Consider the following 19,893-nt stretch of genomic DNA (forward strand, 5'->3'; position numbering starts at 1 on the left):
GAAAAAGAAAAAGAAAAAGAAAAAGAAAAAGAAAAAGAAAAAGAAAAAGAAAAAGAAAAAGAAAAAGAAAAAGAAAAAGAAAAAGAAAAAGAAAAAGAAAAAGAAAAAGAAAAAGAAAAAGAAAAAGAAAAAGAAAGAGAAAGAGAAAAAGAAAGAGAAAAAGAAAGAGAAAGAGAAAAAGAAAGAGAAAAAGAAAGAGAAAAAGAAACCACCCTCAATTAATTTCTTGCTGAGTTCAGTTGTTGCTATTCATTTAAAGATGACATTCTCTAAATGCAAGCAATCTAACTGCTCCACATGAAGATCCTGCACAGATCTTCCCTGGCACTACTGACCTTGAGCTCTTGGGAGTCTGGTCCCATAGGATATATCCAGAAAATCAAGCCCAAGTGCAGGAGCAGACAAAGCCCCTCTTAGTACAGAGAGACATCTGTGTTCTGCATTCTGTGGGATTGTGGCTGCTGATGACAACCTCAGTTCTCGCAACAACTTTTCATAGGCCAATTCAGTTCTGTAGCCTATCAGAATGACTTGCCAATGGATAACTCTTACCTTCTTCCTGGTCAGCAGTGTGGGCATGTCCAGAGTAACACAATGGAGGCTATCCATCCTAACCCAGTAGAATTTCAATTGTCTTTCCTACTTGGTGGACAGGATCAATGGACTGCAAAGAATAAAATAATTAGTTCAGTCAGTAGGAATTCCTTTCTACACAGAAAAGTATTTCCTCACACACTCTCCTTACATTGCCTTTGTCATGTGATTTCTCAAAGTCCAGGGCATTCCTTTCCCTTCTCACTTTCACTTGTGACCTCCTAATTCACTTCCTGTTTGTAGAAGCTTCACTGTTTTGTTTCTGAAAGGCTACTGTCCTCCGAGTCCTGCAAAATTACCTTCTTCAGAAGAATTCATTAGCTTTCTCAGCACCAGAATGAATCACAGATTTCACTCCCTTTATCAAAAGAAATCCAAAATCCTGAATGAGGTGCCATTTTCATGCCTTTCAGATTCTAAGAAGAGTGATTTAGCAGGGAGGAATGTTATATATTATTATTCTTGTTACTATATTTAAAAAGACAATGTGTATTCCCATCTATACATACTGTATTTAATAATTCTCTAGCTTCAGAATTCTGGAGGGAAATCATTCTGTCCTGGTAATTTACTGTAACTGAATCCCTCAAATTGTTCTGTCTTTTTTGTGCCTTACATCAGCCTGCTAAGGCCACATTTTTATTTCCTTTCAAAATAGACCTTGAAATAGAAACAAAAATACATAAAAAGACTGGAGAAATTGATTCAGTAGAAAAAGGTTAAGTCCTGAGTGTTGCTTAGTGTTGATCATGTGAAAATGCGATAAAAAATCTACAAATAGTTGAGGGCATTAAACAATAATGATAGGGGAAAATTATTATCACTGAAGTATGTATTCTGATGTGTTTATCTTATCACAGAAAATAGGCTCAGTATTTCAGACACTGTGGTGTGTTAACTGATGGTAATTTTGAATCTTCAATGACAAATGACTGTAAGATTGTCAACTGAGATACTGGAATGAAAATCTGAAAAGGAAAGTAAAGTGTAATGCCTGGAAATTTTATTTCGAAGTATAATCTCCTGAATTACGCTGCAGCATCCCAGATTAATTTGTGGAAACCCTATTAACTAAAGTCCCAGTGAAAGAAGAAAAGGAAGGAAAAAAGAAGCTTAGTACTTGATTTGGCTGTCCCCTCTCTTCAGTACTTTTACTTTTTTAATGTCTACACGTCTACCTCTTGCTCTTGTAATTAATTTAATATATGATACCTGTTCTAGAGATCTCTGGCTACTTTTGTTTCTTGTGGCTTCTTTGATCTTTCATTCCAAGCTGCTTCTGGCCTGCCAGAGTGTATGCTCTAATCTATTTGTTACCTCGCAGAGTTCCAACTCTGAAGTTTCTCCTAGTTCTTGAGGTCTCTCTTTAACCTTATTCTTTCCTAAACTGAAACTTACATAAATAAAGCTGAAACAAGACTGTTTCCAATTGCTGCAGGGAAACAGGAAGACATGGGAATAATGACCAGCTTAGTCTAAATGAACATCCCTCATTTGGTTTAAAAGCAGAAAGTTTAGAGGAAAGGTGGCCCAAATTAAGTAATCACGTTTAAATGTGTTGTAAAGCTATGTAATACCTTCAGGTGCATTGTAAATTTGTTTCCTATTCCACTATTTACACTAATATAGCTTCTACTTTATTATTTAGGAAACTGAATCCTTGTGCTGTCACCATTTCCTCTACTTGTCACGACATAATGTGAAGTAATTGTTACTGTGAAAGGGTTCATCACTGCTGGAGAACATACTTCTCAATTAAATAGGCATTAGCAAAATGCCACCCTTAAACCAAACCACATTTTGATTTATAGTCCAAAAGAGCTTTCCTTCTCAGCCTCAGTGGTTCTGCAGCCTTGCAGCATCACATGCAAATTAGATGTCCCAAGGTTTCCATCACCCTGCCCTCTGGCCTGACTTGCTGTGGGTAGCACCAAACTCACGAGAGCATCTGCACCTGGAAGAGCCGCATTACAAGGAGATGGGGGCCTGTTTAATTAGCATGGATGAGCAGTTATAGTCATTCTTTTAGAAAGATATATTTGTGAGGAGCTACTCTCTATTCAGAATATCCTAAGTATACAACACTGAAAATGACAGCTTGTTATTATTTGTCAGAGACCATGTATTCTAGTTGTTATGCTGCCCATGTTGGTAAGAAAGACTAAGCACACTGCCCTCAGGAAAGCAGAACCATGTTGGTTTTCCCAAGTGCTGCACTCAAGGTGCAATTTGCAACATCCCTTTATCCATCGTGTTTCCTTACCATGTGTCTGTGAATGAGGAGTCTGCCTGCTCCCTGCCTGTTCTTGCACTTTCCAGGGCTGTGAGCACCATCAACCAAACCGAAGGCATGCAAAAGGCAAAGAGATGCTGCGGCCTCCAATATTTCCTTTTCTGACTGTGCACATTAAAGCTCCAGACAACCCTGCTCAACAAAGGTGAAAAAAGAATTAAAAAGGATGTTTTCCACGATTACAAATAGGTCTCTGACTCCTGATCTTAACAATTTTTTTTTCTTTGAAAAGTGTAAATCATCATCATACTTGAAAGGTCTAAATTTAAATGCTTCTTTTAATTTTGAACAAAAATAAGAATGATAAAGTCTGTGAATTATTTTTATTGTGGATCTTCTGCAAGAAGTTGTGCTAATATCAAAATAAATATTAAATTTCAGTACTTTCTTATATATAGCACATTCCATTGATTTTTTACCAAGAAGTTATCAGCATTATATATTACTGAAAACATAAAGCACCAAGTTCATCAGATGGGACATCTTCCTATAGGTTTTAAAGCACAAGAAAGAACATAGAAAAAACATAGGAAGCCAGGCACATTTTAATTTAATTTAATTTAATTTTAATTTAATTCCATTGCAATGTGACTTTTTTAGGAATAAAACTGAACTAGGAATATTTATTCCCTCCATAACATTGTCTGATTTACCACCTTCAATTCTGGCACATGCTTTTGTGGTTTTTTTCAATATTATTATCAAGTGAGTCCAAATAATAAATAATATCGTAGAATAATTTTTAGAATTAAAAGTAGTTTCTATGTTTTTTGGGGTTTTTTTCTCCCTATTGTTTTGCTTTTCCAGATCTCACAGCAGGAAATCTTGCTAGCCCTTATGGGAGCCAGAATGCAACCTCAACTTCCCCTCATCTCTGGTGTAATCTCTGCAGAAATAGTCTCATTTCTCATGGATTGGTAGCTTCCTTTGCTATGGTTTTGTACCTCAGCCAATGCAGTGGCACAGCAAACAGAGCTGGCAGGCATTCCAGGTATCAGTTTGAACAAGCAGTTAACCACTTGCTAATAAGTGGGTAGTTCTTATGACACTTTACATTTATTTTGTATTTTTGTAAATATTTATATATGTTGTTTATGTCACATGCTGTATGTGTCCTTGTGTGTGTATGTGAGATATATAAAGGTTATTTATGGTCTGTGTCAAAAGGTTATGAACAAATTGAATTTATGAAGAGGGATCGCTATTCCCTTGTGATTATGGCAGCAGTTGTTTCCTGAGTGTTTTAAAAAAAAAAAATTCAGACTCGTCTTAGTCCACTCAGTGCTCGCCAAAACCATTGGGTATTTAGCTCTTAAGTTAAAATCATTTGGCACAAGAACAGACTAGGAAAGGTGGCACCATACATTATTAAGAGGAAGAAACTTTCACCTGAAGACAGCAGGTAGCACAACAGCAAGAAAAACATTCAGGAAGGATGAGGAAACCCCAAAGAGAAAGGGCTGCAGAGAGGCTGTATTTTGCTCTACATGGCATAGCATATCATCAAGGGGGATGATTCTCACTGCTGTCTGAAATCGAGGAAAAAACTACAGAATATTTCCCGCAAAGAAGGAACCAATTTCCCTTCTATCCATAGAAGTAGGGATGGACAGACTGTCAGAGCATGCCATGAGCAGTGTTTGAACTTACAGGAAAAAATCATCTGGGTAACTGAAGGATTTTCTAATCCTCTGCTGCTGCTGCAAGAAGCTCTTTATGACTGGATGTGGTGTCCCATGATAGATGGACTGACACCCACATTTGGAAAGACATTCAGATCAGTGAGTTTGCTCTTCTTGACCCAGCTATGAGTATTTCTGTGGTCCAAGCTGTTAGGTATCCCACAAAGTCACCTGGCCACACAACACGACAACAGTTCCTACACTGAATAAAACCATCAATCCGTGAAATAGAAAGAATCTTTTTTTTTTCCCCAAATGATTCTCTTTCCACTCCTTCACTATGCCAGAAAAATAACAAACATGTCAGCAGACTATCAAACACTATTTTAATATTTCCGATGTTCATCAGTGAAAAAAAATATAAATGTAACCCATCATTGTACAAATTGTACTAGATGTCTAGAAATATAATCTTTACTGAGATATGAACAAAGCCTTTTCTGTTGGATTTCTGGCCCATTCCAATAAATTTGTACCTGCATCAAATTACATTATGTTATCTTTCATGACAAGTCAAGTGTGCTTTTCAATTCAAAAGATTTTTGCAGATAAATGCCATCCTGTTTCCCCATATTTTTTTCTGCTAGAATCATCAAGTATTCTGTACGACACACTAGTAGCCCTTGGTTTATTATTGCAATTTTTTTATTATTAGATATATTGTAGTGTAGAAGAATATGATCTATTTAGAAATCTCTTATTATCATATAGTCAGAATTTTATCAGTATATTTACAATTGGCACTAAAATTCAGGTGCTTTAATTAAATTTTACTGCATTTGCTCTTACATTAAAAAAATGAAAATGAAAAATGAAATAAGTTACAATTATTCCTTGTATTTTGTAACCAAGAAGCATGCTTTTAACTAACCTGCAACTTCATCTGTTGCTCAGTAATTACAGACAATGCAACAGCTCAGAGTATTTACATAAGATGTCAGTCACAGAAACCAATCAGAAAAACTTCAATAACATTAGACTAAATCTTGAAGTTATTTACTCATTTTAGTCAGTACTTACAGATATAAACATTTGGGACAGTGATTGCAAAGAATAGGTGATAACTTCAAGATTCAGCCCAACCCTAATAGATTTTGTCTTTGCTGTTAGAAACCAAACATTCCCATTATTAATCTGAATGTTTGCTTTAATATCATTCTCTTATGACTGAAGTTTGGAGATATTTTATTGAACTACAGATATTTTAGTGGTTTAACCTCATAATAAGTATTAAATATAACTTGACAATAAAGATTATCGGACTGGTTTTAATAAATTTAATTTGCTGAAAAATTATAAATACACATTTTTTAATCACAGCATGAGCTCTTAAAGGGGGAAAATTAAGTCACTGCATATGAAAAAAATGATGTTCAATACTCAGTTTTGCCTGAGCAAGGAGAGAAAAGGGATTTAACTATGGCAAATAGAGCATCCAGAAAAAAATGATGTCATTTCCTGGTGCTAATACCAGGATAGTAACTGTTTAGCACTTCTTCCTAAATTGGCTTTATCACAGTATGCTAATATTTATGAGCTATCAGCAACCAATGTACCCTATCTATAAAGAATGGAGCAAAAAATCTGCTTCTTTTCTTTTGCTTTTCTTTAATTTTGCAAATGTTTTGACAACAGGCTTTCTGTATATCAGCTACCAGATCTGCAGATGATCAAACTGGGAGAGGATGGAATTACTTACCTGAAGTTCATGCAAGAACTTATTAGTTGAGATACACACTAGAGCAATGATCTTACACTGAAAGTTCCTGAGATGAGAGATTTAGCCAAAAAACTTTCTCATCAGAAGGCTCCATAGATAGGATTGGTAAGAGAAACCCTAAATTTACTTGAGGACCTTGTATGTCACTATCCATTTCAGATATCCCAGGTCTTTACATAGGGGAATTTTATCACAGAAAATCATAGATTATTTATGTTATGATATGGGTTTGATTGTTTGTTCTGTTCACTTGTTTAGCGCATGAGAAGCAAGTGAAGAGATTATCCAGTTAAGCTTTGGTTACTCTAACAAATAAATCCTTGGACTGCAGGTGGGTTTCAAACAGATTTTGGCAGTGTAGTCAACATACTTAAAAAACCCATTTTCCCTGTTAATATTTTCCATTTTCCATTACCATTCCATGGTATCATGCCAATGTTTGTGGTAACTGCTACAAAAATGCAAGCAATAGGCTAATGAGAGATCTTTTAGAAATCAAATTATATAAAGAATTCGATTAAAATGTATTGTATACAAGTTTTGTTCTCTATTGTTTCTCCCATTACACAGCCACTGCAACACAGGTTCAGAATTACCAAAGCTAAACTTCGGTAATTTTTAAGTCAACACAGTTATAATGAGTAATGGCTATGTCGACATGGACAGTTTATCCCACCCTCAAACCTCAAACTGCTTACAGCTCCACCCAGATATCTCACAGAACTCTAAAATGTGAAGCTGATGCTCCAGCCCTGGGGGAGCATTGGCTGGTTCTCAAGACCCAGGCCCTCCCACTCTGCTTGGTGTCCATCAAAAACTGCCAGGACCCAAGTCCAACTAAAGCAAGCTGATTGCTACTGCTGAGAAATGGTTTATTACCTTTCCTTCTAGACAAATGGTTAAACTGCTGGGATTCCTCACCACTGGCAACAGCAGTGAACAGAACAGCTCTTAGGCACGATTTTCACAAAAGTTATGCTCTGTAACATTGCTGCAGATTCATTTTTCTCCTGAAAGACTGTAATTTTAATACCTCATAGATGTGCATGTATGTAGAAGCATGCATTCTATATATGTATATAATTTCTATTACTTAAAAATTGGGAAATCATATATACTTATGTATGTATATACTTATGTATGTGTGTATGACTATATATGAGCTCTCCTGCTTCTAAAGTACTATCAGAAAGGCTTGTCATCATTTGCTACGGAGACAGACGGGAGCTTATTAAGTAGCTTATTAAGAACTGGAATATACCTGCCATCTGGACAGGCACATTACGCACTGCAGATGTAAGGTTTGGACACAGATTTCTTGTGTGTGACCCCAGAACTCAAATTCAGTCACTTAAAGACATGTCATGTAGTTTTGACCAGCATTTTAAACACATTTGGCACTAATATAAATGATTGCATAAGATGCAGAGTGATAAAGAATTAGTTCCAGTGAACTTAACAAAAATCCAGGGGGGGAGAGAACAGGGGCTATGTAGTTTACATGTCTCTGAGATATGCAAATCTTTCATATCTTAAAATGTTTCAGAATTTATTGGTGCAAAATAAAAGAGCTCCACTGCAACCAAGAGGAAAGTATGCAATACAAATAAAAACATATGAAGACATTTAGAAACAAGCTATAACTTGACTTCTACAAAGCCCCAAACACACACTCTCCTGTTTTTCCAGCAGCTTGTGAGGGAAGGGTGGTTCTGGGTTTCCTCTCCAGATGGAGAGCTCAGTCGCGTATTCCCATTCCAGCACTTCTTCCAAAACTGCCACATTATCCTGCTTTTTCCAACACCTGCTACAAAATATTTCACACTTGCTCTGTTTCATTCGAAGTTTGGAAGGCAAAGGACACCAGTACCGTTGAAGGTTGTGTCCAATACTTCAACTGACATTTCCAGAGCAAGCAACTCCCACTGCCACTGCATTGGCTGCAGAAAGGTCTTTATTTCATGGACACCATCCAGGGAACAGCAACACCAGTACAGGTGCTGACATCTGAGGCTCAGTGAAAATGAATGGTCTCATGGGATTCCCCTGGCCAGTCTCTCTTTCATTATTTTCTTTCATGATATGTGATCTCTTGAAGATGAAGTGCTGCTGCAAGCACACAGCAGTAGCCTATGGCAGTGGGTGAAGAGAAAGCTATTCCAAGCCTCATGCAAGGAAATGCATTAAAAATGTAAACCATACTAGCTGTCACACATTTGTGTGTTCAGGTGGCTTATTGGGATGTAGCCTATTGTGACACAACAAATCTATTACATACATCTGTGGTTGTTTAACACCATACAGCTCTCATTAAATATGTTGGCCAAGGTTCTCTTGTCCTCGCAGATTCATCTTGTTTTACAGAGTGCACAGATTCCACTCTAGGTCCTTCCTTGTAATGCTCCTCACTGAGAGAACAACTGCCTGGAAGCTGTTGTATCCCTCCTCTAGTAACAAGGACTCCATAGGCCATGAACAGTTTTGGAATTATGACTGCTTTTGTGGGGTCCAATCCATATGCCTCAAAAGAGTTTACATTTAAAATATCACAGGACAGAAAAGAATGGGATGTAATGGATCAGCTGAATATGCTGGCTGAGACTGCCCTCCATGAAGTCACCTCAACCATGAGCTCCACAAGAGCAATGTCAAAGGGTTTGAGGTGCCCCCAGAGCCATTAATTCAAGTATGAATTACAGAAACTTGTTTTGGGCATTCTACCAAGAGAGCAGAGCCTCAGGTGAAACGCATGGTGTCTATTTGAAACTATGTAGACCATTTTGGTCCTGCATGCCATCACCTTCTGGCAGCCCCTTATCTGTCTTTCTAAGGTGGCTCCTTAAAAATGGACACTGAATTACAGTACCAAAACAGAGCTGCTCCACAGGTCAAGGATAAAGAAACAGAGCTGTGCATGATATGGGAATGGTTAATAACAAACTAAGTAAAATAAAACAAGTTGGCCTCTTTTGGCCTCCAAAACTGAGACAATTGTTGGCAGTAGATTCACCATAACTGAGGCACAAATTTCCCAGAGGAGCCCAAGGGCTGTAATCCTGACTGCTATTAGTGCTGACCTGTACAATGACCTGTCACATAAAACGGAGCAGCCACGCAGCTGCCTGGTGCTCCCCATTTAGATGAGTGCTACGTCCATCCCAATGGCCATTATTTACATGTCGGTGATAAGGAGTGGATGCATCACAACTACAGATTAACCCTCCGCATCCCAAAGTGAGGATCAGTCTCGGCTCAGGAGTTAAAAGACAATGAGGTGGACATGGGAGGTATTTTAGGATGTATAACATAAGTTCTTTAATAAAATGTACCGATTTGGAGATATTAAAAAGTGGGGTTATTCCACTTCTCCAGAAAGGTAGTTGTTTCCATATTAGCTGCATCTGGACACTGAGCAAACCTTTATCTCACCAATAAGATAGGTGAGTAGCATTACATTTTCTACCTACTGTCATATGGAGACATACAAAAAGCATAAATTAATATAGCTTTTTACAGTGGATATTAGATTTTTCAATACTCTCACCAACACACAGAAATTACATTTAAACAGTACAAACAATTTCAAACAGTGGTAACAGAAGAAAAAAAAAAAACATTTTTTCTTTTTTTTCTAACTTGGTGTTAACTTAATGATATGCGACATTGCTATCAGTGCAGAGCAATAAAAATGAAATGGTACCCAATGTGCATAGACACTATGGAAATTTCAAATGACAACAGCAACAACAAAAATTATACTTTCCCTTTCCCTTCCCATGCCTTTTGCATTAACGTAAGGATATGTGACTTTGCTATCCATGTACTGCAATAAAAATGAAATTGGTGGCCAATGTGCCCGGACAGTCTTCAAATAAAACAAAAATAAAATTATGTTCCTTTGCATCATGTAAAGGATACATGACGTGAGGCACAAATTTCACTTTGCTACTACATCTGAAATAATATGCCAGCTGAGAGCATATATTTTCTTTTTCATCACGAGAGAGAAAAAGAATGTATTTGAAACAATTTCTTTTAATTTCTCTTCATTGTATAAACACTAAAAAAAATGTGTTTTACAACAGTTTCTTATATTAGACTCATATTGTGTTTATATGTTTCCTAAATGAATGTTTTTTTGGTAACATGTTTGTGTCTAACATTACTCATATAAATAAAAATATATTGTCATTTGATGGAATAATAGGCAAACAGACATCTGCACGCAACATTTCCCTCATTAGATGTTTTCATGTTAGCGTATTTTTATGACTTTGCTGCAAAATACAATGTGCTGGCTTGAAACCTTCTTAAATATAACTTATTATGTATGTTAACAACCCACATGCTTTAGTTATGCTCAGAGAACTGCTTAATAAAGGAGTAGTTAAGGCTGGTGTAGCATGAGGTGCTGCGACCCGAAGAAACGTGCTTGCAGCTCTGCATGAGCAGTTTTGGAGACCGTCATATAAAAAGAACATAATACTATTAAAAAGCATCCAAAGGAGGGCTACAAAGATGGGGAAGGGTCTGGAGGGCAAGGTGCGTGTGGAGCGTCTGAGCTCCCTGGGTGTGTTCAGCACAGGGCAGAGGAGCTGAGGGGAGCCCTCATGGCGGCTGCAGCTCCTCACAGGGAGCAGCTCTGAGCTCTGCTGTGTGTGACAGCGACAGGCTGAGGGGACGGCATGGGGCTGCGTCAGGGGAGGGCAGCTGGGGGTCAGCGAAAGGGTCTGCCCACCAGGGTGGGCACAGAATGGGATGCACAGGGCAGTGGGCACAGCCCCAGGCTGGAGTTCCAGGAGCGTCTGGACACTGCTTTCAGACATAGGGTTTGGGTTTGGGTGGTGCTGCATGGAGCCAGGGATTGGACTCCATAATCCTTGTGGGTCCCTTCCAACTCAGGATTGTAGCAGGTTCCACCACTGCTTACAAACACACACACACACACAAAGCCACAGATAAGAAACCTTCCACGAAAAGGAGTGAGGGTGTGTGGGCCGAGCCACCAGCAGGAGCAGGTGGAGGAGATAAGGTGAACTTTTGAGCATATCTGCTGCTTACATCAGGATACATATGACCCAGAAACCAGGTGGATAGCTGGGACAATAATCCAGCTACAGGAAAATATAAGCACTGCACTTGAACACTGTCTTATTGCACTACTGAGTTGCCAGGCATTGCTGGGTGTCAGGCATCTCAGCCAAGCTGCCACTACAAGAAACTAGTGAGGAAATGACTCCCACACCAGTCAGCCTGCACAAGAGGACTGCGCAGTGCTGAGCACATTTCAAGTGCTGTCTCAGCTGTGATTGTAAAAATGGAATGAATCCTCCAAGCCATTCGTGCTTTCAGCTGCGTTTGATCAAATTGTACACCCTCCATGCCCAGGCTCTGAAAGATGAATATATAATTGAGAAATTCTCCCTTCTAAAATATTTCTTAAATCCAGCAACAAAAGAGTTTAATCAGAATGTTACTCTCTTTTCAAGGATAGTTCTGCCATAGCTGTTTGGATAAAATGACTGGAAATCAGAGATACAGTCATTTAAATAATCTGTTAAAAAGCTATTACGTTTCCCTAATGCTAGTCATTTTTAAATGGCTCTTGGTTTGATTCATGAACAATACATGAACAGTACATGATTCACATGAGCAATTTTTATGAAGTACTTATCCCAAAAGGAATGTCAGACCCTGTGAAATCCATTGTAGATTGCAGTATTTTCATACATTTTTTAAAATAACACACGTTAAGGTTCAGTTTCTCACAGACCAAAGTTGGCGCATAAGTTGGTGCAGATCAAGGAGCCAAAAGAGGCTGAAAGATATTATATAGATAACTGTAAAGATCTTGCTGCAGTTCAAGTGCTTTTTAAGTTCTGTAGTGACTTTTTGCTATCAGAAACCATTAGATTTAATTGAAGTCAAACCTTACTACTTAATCACGAGATCTGAGAACATGTAAATATCAGTGCTGCTGCCATGCAGAATCGCCTTGACTTAGTATCAGTCAGGAAAAAGCAAGCCTTTCTTTGCTGTAAGGACAGGGTCTGAAGTGGGGACTGAGCTGCTGTTGGTGTGTCTGCAGGCAACTGGGAAGATCTGCCTTTAGTGCCAGCAACTGAATGGGCATGGGGTTGTGGAGAGGTGGTGTGCCTCTGCTCAGCTATCCCTCAATTCTCCCAGCCATAAAATATGAATTAGACAAATTGTTACTGATCAGACTAGGATGCTGTAAGGACTAAAAAATTCCCAGTAATCTAACAGAGAATTTCCTATAGTTAAATGCATTTCAGCATAATACAGAAAACAAGAGTACAAAGACATTCTCCTCATGTTATCTAACCTATGAGGTGAATGTACCCATCTTTCCTATGCACAGTAAGTGTTGGGATGATGTTAAATGAAGGCTCTTATTAACTGCCATTCTGAAACAAACAATATATTTCCAGTTGAGTAATACAGTAAAAATCCAGTGCATTGTTTCTGCTGTGTTAGGAAAGAAGTTGGATTATGCAATTTGATGCCAAAGTGACCTAGGTCTGCTTATATACTGCTAAAATATGGTAAGTATTTAAACTGATAAGCAGAGATTTAATATGGGCCACAATAGGATTAATGAATAAATAGAGGAGTTTTATGTTACATATTTACAATCACATTTAAAAATAACACTACATCTCTTAGTTTATATTCAAGGAATACTTCACATGGGATGATAGGCAGCAAAGTGACACAGGTACAGAACCTCTTGCTTGACCTGAAAAACTCCCAGGCACATTTTTTAGCCATTCATCACATTCAAGTTCACCCACTTTTCAAGAGTCTGTGAAATCCTTAACACATTCTAGCACATGGCACCCCAACAGCTGTGCTGACAAACACAAACCAAAGAGTTCCTGCAGGCAGAAAAAAATGTTGTGGTTAGGATTCTAGACAAAGTATAATTCTGGGACAGTAAGTTTTAATGCATCCCAGTTGTACTCCACTTAGGGAAATTATGCTTCTTTTATTGTTCTAAGTTACTTGGGCCTATAATCAGGTCCCTAATATGTTCAACAAAGCATCAGGATACATAAAATATCTTACTAGATAATCCTCTTTAGAATCCACAGTTGAGTTATTAAGTATTCCTTTCACTAATCTCTGTAATCCTCTGTTGATATAGGTCAGTAAAACAGTGGCTAAATCCCATATGATAAAACTAAGACTAGATTTTGCAATCATTCCCTTCATATTTTGGCTGTATTTCTCCCAGCTGTTGTTAGTCGCATTACCAGCATTACAGGTGTCACATTTGGCACCACCTGGAAACATGGGGAAGAGTTATGGATACGTATGTTGGCTTTGAACTGAAAGTCGTCAGAAAACTCATCAGGTACATTCAGAAAATGCATATGAAAGGCAGAACCAGGATTATATGCCATTTGATAACTGGGATGACATTAACTCACTAGTATTCACAGCCACTGGATTAGCAATCAGTGTTAAATCTTCACAAGCAATGAAAGTTAACAATGCTGGTTTTATATTGTCCCCCCTCCAGAAAAAAAAAAAAAAAGAAAAAGTTCAGTCTGTTTTCTCCTTTTGATTACAGTTCATTTAAGGGAAGAACGTTACAGCATGCTTTGAAAATGTTTTATGTGTCTTTGGCTGATAGAACACGCAAAATGTTTGAATAGGCCCATTTATTTGAGCAGACGTATTAAATAATACTTTAAATGTGAACATGCATGTCATAAATTTTGTAGTCTCTTTAAAGTAGGATAAATCTGTGTATTTAAAATAGTCTTTCTTCAAAGCCATCTTTTTTTTTTTTCTTCCCAAAGAGTCATAAAGGAAACTCTGATTTGTGCTGCTTGAACAATGCCAGCATCATCATTTTAATGTTATCCATATGGGCTTCTAATAATAGATAAGAGACTACATTTGTATTGTATGTCTTAGAGACATTTAAAATCTTGATAAGGAAAGGCTGATTTCATTGGCCCCACAGTTAAAGGAAAGCAGACCCTAATTAAAAGAATTCTGTTCTGAATTAACTAGTTTGACATGTGCTAATTGACAGTTCCTGTGAAATGGTTCTAATTAAAGTCAATATGTCTTTTTCAATTAAAAGGAAATTAAGAATATACTAATATACATTAACAACTTAATCTGCCTTCAATATCCCATACATCAGCTGCTTTTTTTCTGATGTTATTGGAGAACCATCTGACATGCATCGTCTACTGTTTGGTTATGGTAACTCATTATTACTCAACAAGAATACAGACACTGGTAGATATCCCCTAGAGCAAGACTATAACCTGCCTTTTACCTAATGTGCACAGTTCCTCATCTCCTGTCTGATAAAAGGCTAACCCACCTTTATAGAAAGAATAAAAAAGGTTTCTCTGTTGAAAGGAGATTTCTTTATGAATTGAATACAGTGCTAAGTACTGACAATTAGTCAGCAAATCCAAATTTTCGATAGAAGCCCTAAGAAAAATGTGTTTTCTTTCATGATGTGGCCTAAATAAAGGCCAGATTTTAACTTTTGAGAGCCATCTCTTCTCACGTGGTGTTTCTGAAGTGAATGCAGGGCAGATCTGTCTGGTGGGAATGCTTTTAATTGTATATACAAGAAGAAAATAGAAAACATGCCTTCATGGTAGAGCAGTGCTGAAAACCATCCCATTGTTATTGCTTGAAATGTGACGTAGCTGTTTATAGCCACAAAATTAAGTATTCAAATGTGCAGTTGACTTTGCTACCAGTCCCATGGCCTACTGCTACTGACTTTGCTAACTAAAAAAGCTCTTTTAAAAATAACAGGGCCCATGCTGATAAGATCATGATCTTGAATGTACAAGGAGCTATGCAGAAGACTTACTCTTTGCTACTGATTTTTCAAATATATTATTTTCTTGTTTGGGAAATAATCGTGAAAAGTTTGATCAGTGCATTACGAGGAGAGTGGTGTCACCAGGGAAACAAGTAATTGCCTTAAGAGGTAATTAGATATCTGCTTTAAAAAAAAATGCTTATTGTATAGGATGTTAAGAACACAATCTCACTTTTATTATAAACTTCATATGCCATGGAACACTACTACTTCAACTCTGACTGTTCACCCTAGTGAATTTATCATAGAGAATGCATTCTCTGGAGAGTTTTTACCAAAGCTTCATTTGACAGAATATCTTCTTTTTTTTTTTTTTTTTCAAGCAATTCTTTTAAATCTTAACAAAAACATATATAAATATTAAGATAAAAAATCAGTAAATAATAATTTACTTGTGCCATTAGGAAGCGAATTAAGTAATGAAGTATTTTTGTGGGTAAAGTTGTCAAAACAGAGTGTTGTTGAAAGTGTGGCTTAACTTCAGAAACCATGGAAGGTGCTATGGGAAAAATAGGAGTTGAAATGAGATGGGTTTTCTTATTTTTGTTTGAGTTTGTTGGCTTTCCTGATATTTGTTGTAATTTAAATTCATTTTAAGAAGAAACTAATATCCAGAATTGTTCTTGAGATTGACTAAAAAGTGACTATGTTATATGTTACTGTTTGGTTCTGAATGAACGCAGCCAGATTTTCAGAACTGCATGGCCAGATTTCACATAGACAGCTACGTACTTTTTAGAAAAGCAAAAGTCAACAAGAAGTGTAAAACCTTGTCCCAAATCATTTAAAATACAAGTTAAAAGATTCCATCCCTCAGGTAACAACAGCTTGTTTGATTGTCCTGCTTGTTACCATACAGGCCATGTTCTCAAAGTCTCGGACCCAGCAAAATACTAGGGCCAAGTGCCTTGATTCTGAATGGAGGTTCTTGTCTGATTGTGGTTACAGCTTCAGTAAGTTCCCTCTCAGCTCCCTTGTCTTGTGTGGGATATAAAAAGGGATATAAAAAGGTCCCTGCAGTTCTAATGGAAGACTTTCAGGGCAGCAAGAGAATTCTCATAACCTGAAGAAAGGCAGCAGTTGAAATGTAGAGTTGGAAAATGGCTGCTAGTTTCTGTCAGTGGAATTAAGTTCCATATCTCTTTGTGGACTTGGAGTAAAGGGTATGATTTGTTGTTTTAATAAGATTTCATTTCACTAAATCAGGTGCTAATACCAAGTTTCTAAAGATATCATTGTCTTGAGTAAAATACTCATGTGTTTACAGCAGAAATTAAAATATTACCTCAAATTTCTCTTTTATTTTAAATGCAGAAAACTTCCCAAAAAAAGTGAACTAGACTTCTTGGTGTGATGCCTTTGTGACTGCTATAATCTTTTAATATCTTATGATCTGTGTCAAGGACAGTATTTTCAAAGAGCATTTATATGTTCTTAGAAGCATATATGACTCACAGATGCCACTCTTCTCTCAGCATCAGATTTTTAACCGTTATCTCAGTATGGTGCTGGTACAGATTCGCCACTGAAGTAAGATGTTAAACATGTCTCTAAATTAGTAAATAAACAAATCTCTGGGAGACAGTAGAAATTCTGACTACTTGTATTCATTAAAATTCTATGGTTCTTTGCACAGGAGGAATGCTAATCCTGGAGTCTAAACTGAGACTCAATCCCGCAGTTCCTTAAGACCTGCTTAAAATAGAGTAAGACTACTTGCAAAGTTCAGTTTAAGGTCCAAGGTGACTGCAGTTCACCAGTGTTCTGCCTCTCCAAAATGCTGTTTGTTTTTCCACTGACTGTTATTCTTTCTTCTCTTACCTGCTTTTCTGCAAGCTGCTAAGGGCTTGACATGTTTCTTCTGTATTTCATGCACAAATGAGAAGATGAGGACAATGGTATGTGAAACATTCAGAAAGTTATTTTTCTCCTACTCCCCTTTCTAAGATCGTTTCGGTAATTCAAATCTTTAGTCTTAAAGTGGAGAGAAACGTGGAAAGTGGATGAGGCATAATTAGCAAAACTGTTGCTTTGATTCTGAAAACACTTATGAATGAGTTGCACCTGTTTCATAAAAGTAATCATATTAATTTCATGAAAATCATGTTTGCTGGAGTATGTGAAATCCCATGTTTCCAGGGCATGTAGGAATCTTCTCTTAATGTAAACACAGTGAGGTTAGTCCCAGTAGCTCAGGAGCACTGCTTACTCACACAGCTTACTCAAAAGCCAATAGGCCAGGTAGGAAGAAGCTTCTAAGCATAAGTCCTGCCTTTGATAAATACCTTACAATTAAAAAAGCAATATCAACACTCTAAAGTGAGAGTATGTACATACCTGCATGAATGTAGTTAATCTGTAAATTACTTTCTTTCACAGCTCTGAAAGTCAAAAACCCAGATCCCCCCACCCCAAAAAAAGAATATTGTTCCTATGAATCTTCCACAATGCAGCTATCTGTGTCTTTGTATAAATAATTAGTGAGATAGTCTTTCTGTTTGTACTGAGCCTCACTAGATAGAGATGTTTGTGTGGAGAAGAAACTGCTGTGTTCTCAATGCAAGCCAACCACATCCTATAAATTCTAGAAAAAATTTATCTTGGCAACAAGGCTGCTCAAGAAATCAGCATGTGGGACACAGGATGATGTGGTCCATGTACAAGCCTCTGGTTAGCAAGTTCTTTTCTCCTCAGGCATCTGTCCTTCTTACTGCTCTACCTTCTTTCCCCTTCCTTCCGCAGCACTCACTGTTATGTAGTCACATTTTCCTAGCTATGAATGCTGTGTGAGTTATACATCCTCTTAATACATACATTATAGAATATGTTTGTTTTTGCTGTTAGAACAAATAAATATATTTTCAACATGTATTTGCTCATGAGCTGAAAAATAAAGTAATGTGGGGTGTTTTTAGTATCTCTGTTGAGAACATTTGGCCCCAGGACACTTTCATTTACATACCATGCCCCACATCTTTTCGATTACTGTTGATTGAATATTCAAATTTAAGTATTCCTGATTCTGACCCTTATTTGTTCAGCACACACTTTCATACATAGTGGCATTATTTTGGCTGTCATTATTATTAATATTATCATGCAAATAATTATTTGCATTAAAGTAATTCCTTTCATCACCAGAGAAAAAGACTTAAAATCAATAATGTGTCTGTCTTTTCTCTATTACAGATAGTTGTATAGATGTACAGAAAATAAACGTGGCTACATGTTTACATGTCAATTTCAATTTTAAACTCCTACAAATATTCGAATTTTTCTGACCATTGCATTCATATTCTTACATTTGGGACTAAGCTTTGTGATCTTCACCTTTACCTAGATGTGTTCTTTTTAAAGGAATGCTAGAAGCTTTACTAGAAATATTTTATATTTTTTTTAGCCAAAAGAAAGATGTCAGTCATAGCCAGTAGCTACAGCATGCTGGAATATGGCAGGAAGGAATCTCCGAAGAAGCTTTTCTCCAGCTACAACAGAAAAATCTGATTTGGGCACTGCCAGATTTTGATCCAGATTTTGACAGTACTATTCAGATCACTCAGAAGTCACAGGCAGGAAAGAGCACCAAACACATGCATTGTTACCAAGTGGAAAATGTGCTGAAGTGGTGAACAGGTAAGGAATTCTGTATCTGTCTCAGTTATCTTTGCACACCTTTAAATGCTGGAAGGACCAAAAAAGCTCCTTGGAATTGCGGTAAGAAGAAATGCAACTGGGATGCTCTTCCAAATGTTCTGTAGCTCCTGATAGGTTTCCTTGCAAATTTAGGCATAAAATTGGGCTCACTTGAATTGCAATTGTACTTGAAATGATGTCTACTCAATCTTTGCATCTCTGTGGGCAGCATGTGGCTTCCCTTGAGCTAAGGAGATGTAGAAAGCACTCAGCTCTGAGTTGATCAGGACCTGCCAGTCCTGCTCTAATCCAGAAAACAGTCCTAGACATATAATACATCAACATCATTTGGTGAGCCAAGAGTTTCTGAAGATCCCAAATCTTTTTTCTAAGTTTTCCACTATTTTTCTACAAGAAAAACTTGTTTTTTGCTCTCTAGAAAGTAACTGTCAGATAACATTACTGAGGATCGTTTCTTGTGCAGTATGGAAGGATACATTTAGTCTTGTTAAGACTCAGACTCTATGTGTAACATCACAGTGACTGCCATACAAAAGTGGTAGTCCTACTGAAGCAACAAGTTTCTTGTACATGCATGCATGCCGTGTATTCAAGGGATGTGAATCTCCAAAATAACTATACAAAAACAGCATGCTGAAGTGCTGCAGATTGATGAATGTGCCAGGCAGAGTCCAGTGTGTGAAAAAGCGTACAAAGCATCAACAAAAAGCACCTTGTGAAAAGTAGTTGTCACAAGAAATATTAAAAAGTATAGCAGCAAAAACAGACAGAAAAAACATCTCTTTAAAATGTGTAGGTACCGATGTTTCACTGTGAGAAATTGCACCTGCTTGGGTCTGTTAGGCATTTTGGCTGGCATTAAATTTGCACACCTATGACATCATCAAAGGAGGTCACTTATGGCATCTGAGAAGAAAAATTTGTGCTGTGTATTTCACACACAGCTCGTCCTACTTTGGAAGTCAATGGGAGACTTTCAATGGACTTCAAGGAGTGTTGGCTCAACACCTACCCCATTATTAAGGTAGGTCCTCATGCAACACAAGAGTAATTGGATCCAGCC

At 37.4% G+C, this 19,893-nt stretch overlaps 1 long non-coding RNA gene across 1 annotated transcript in view; it reads right to left on the reverse strand.

Annotated features, from left to right (window-relative positions):
* LOC122177112 overlaps window positions 1–19,893 on the reverse strand; it is a 38,893-nt gene that overhangs the window by 5,166 nt on the left and 13,834 nt on the right. Inside the window, exon 4 of the long non-coding RNA XR_006177954.1 lies at window positions 553–664. This is a non-coding gene — a long non-coding RNA (uncharacterized LOC122177112). The remainder of the gene's footprint in view (window positions 1–552; window positions 665–19,893) is intronic.

Source organism: Lagopus leucura, unplaced genomic scaffold (genome assembly GCF_019238085.1).
Source record: "Lagopus leucura isolate 7727_CA_CO unplaced genomic scaffold, USGS_WTPT01 Super-Scaffold_810, whole genome shotgun sequence".
NCBI lineage: Eukaryota > Metazoa > Chordata > Aves > Galliformes > Phasianidae > Lagopus > Lagopus leucura.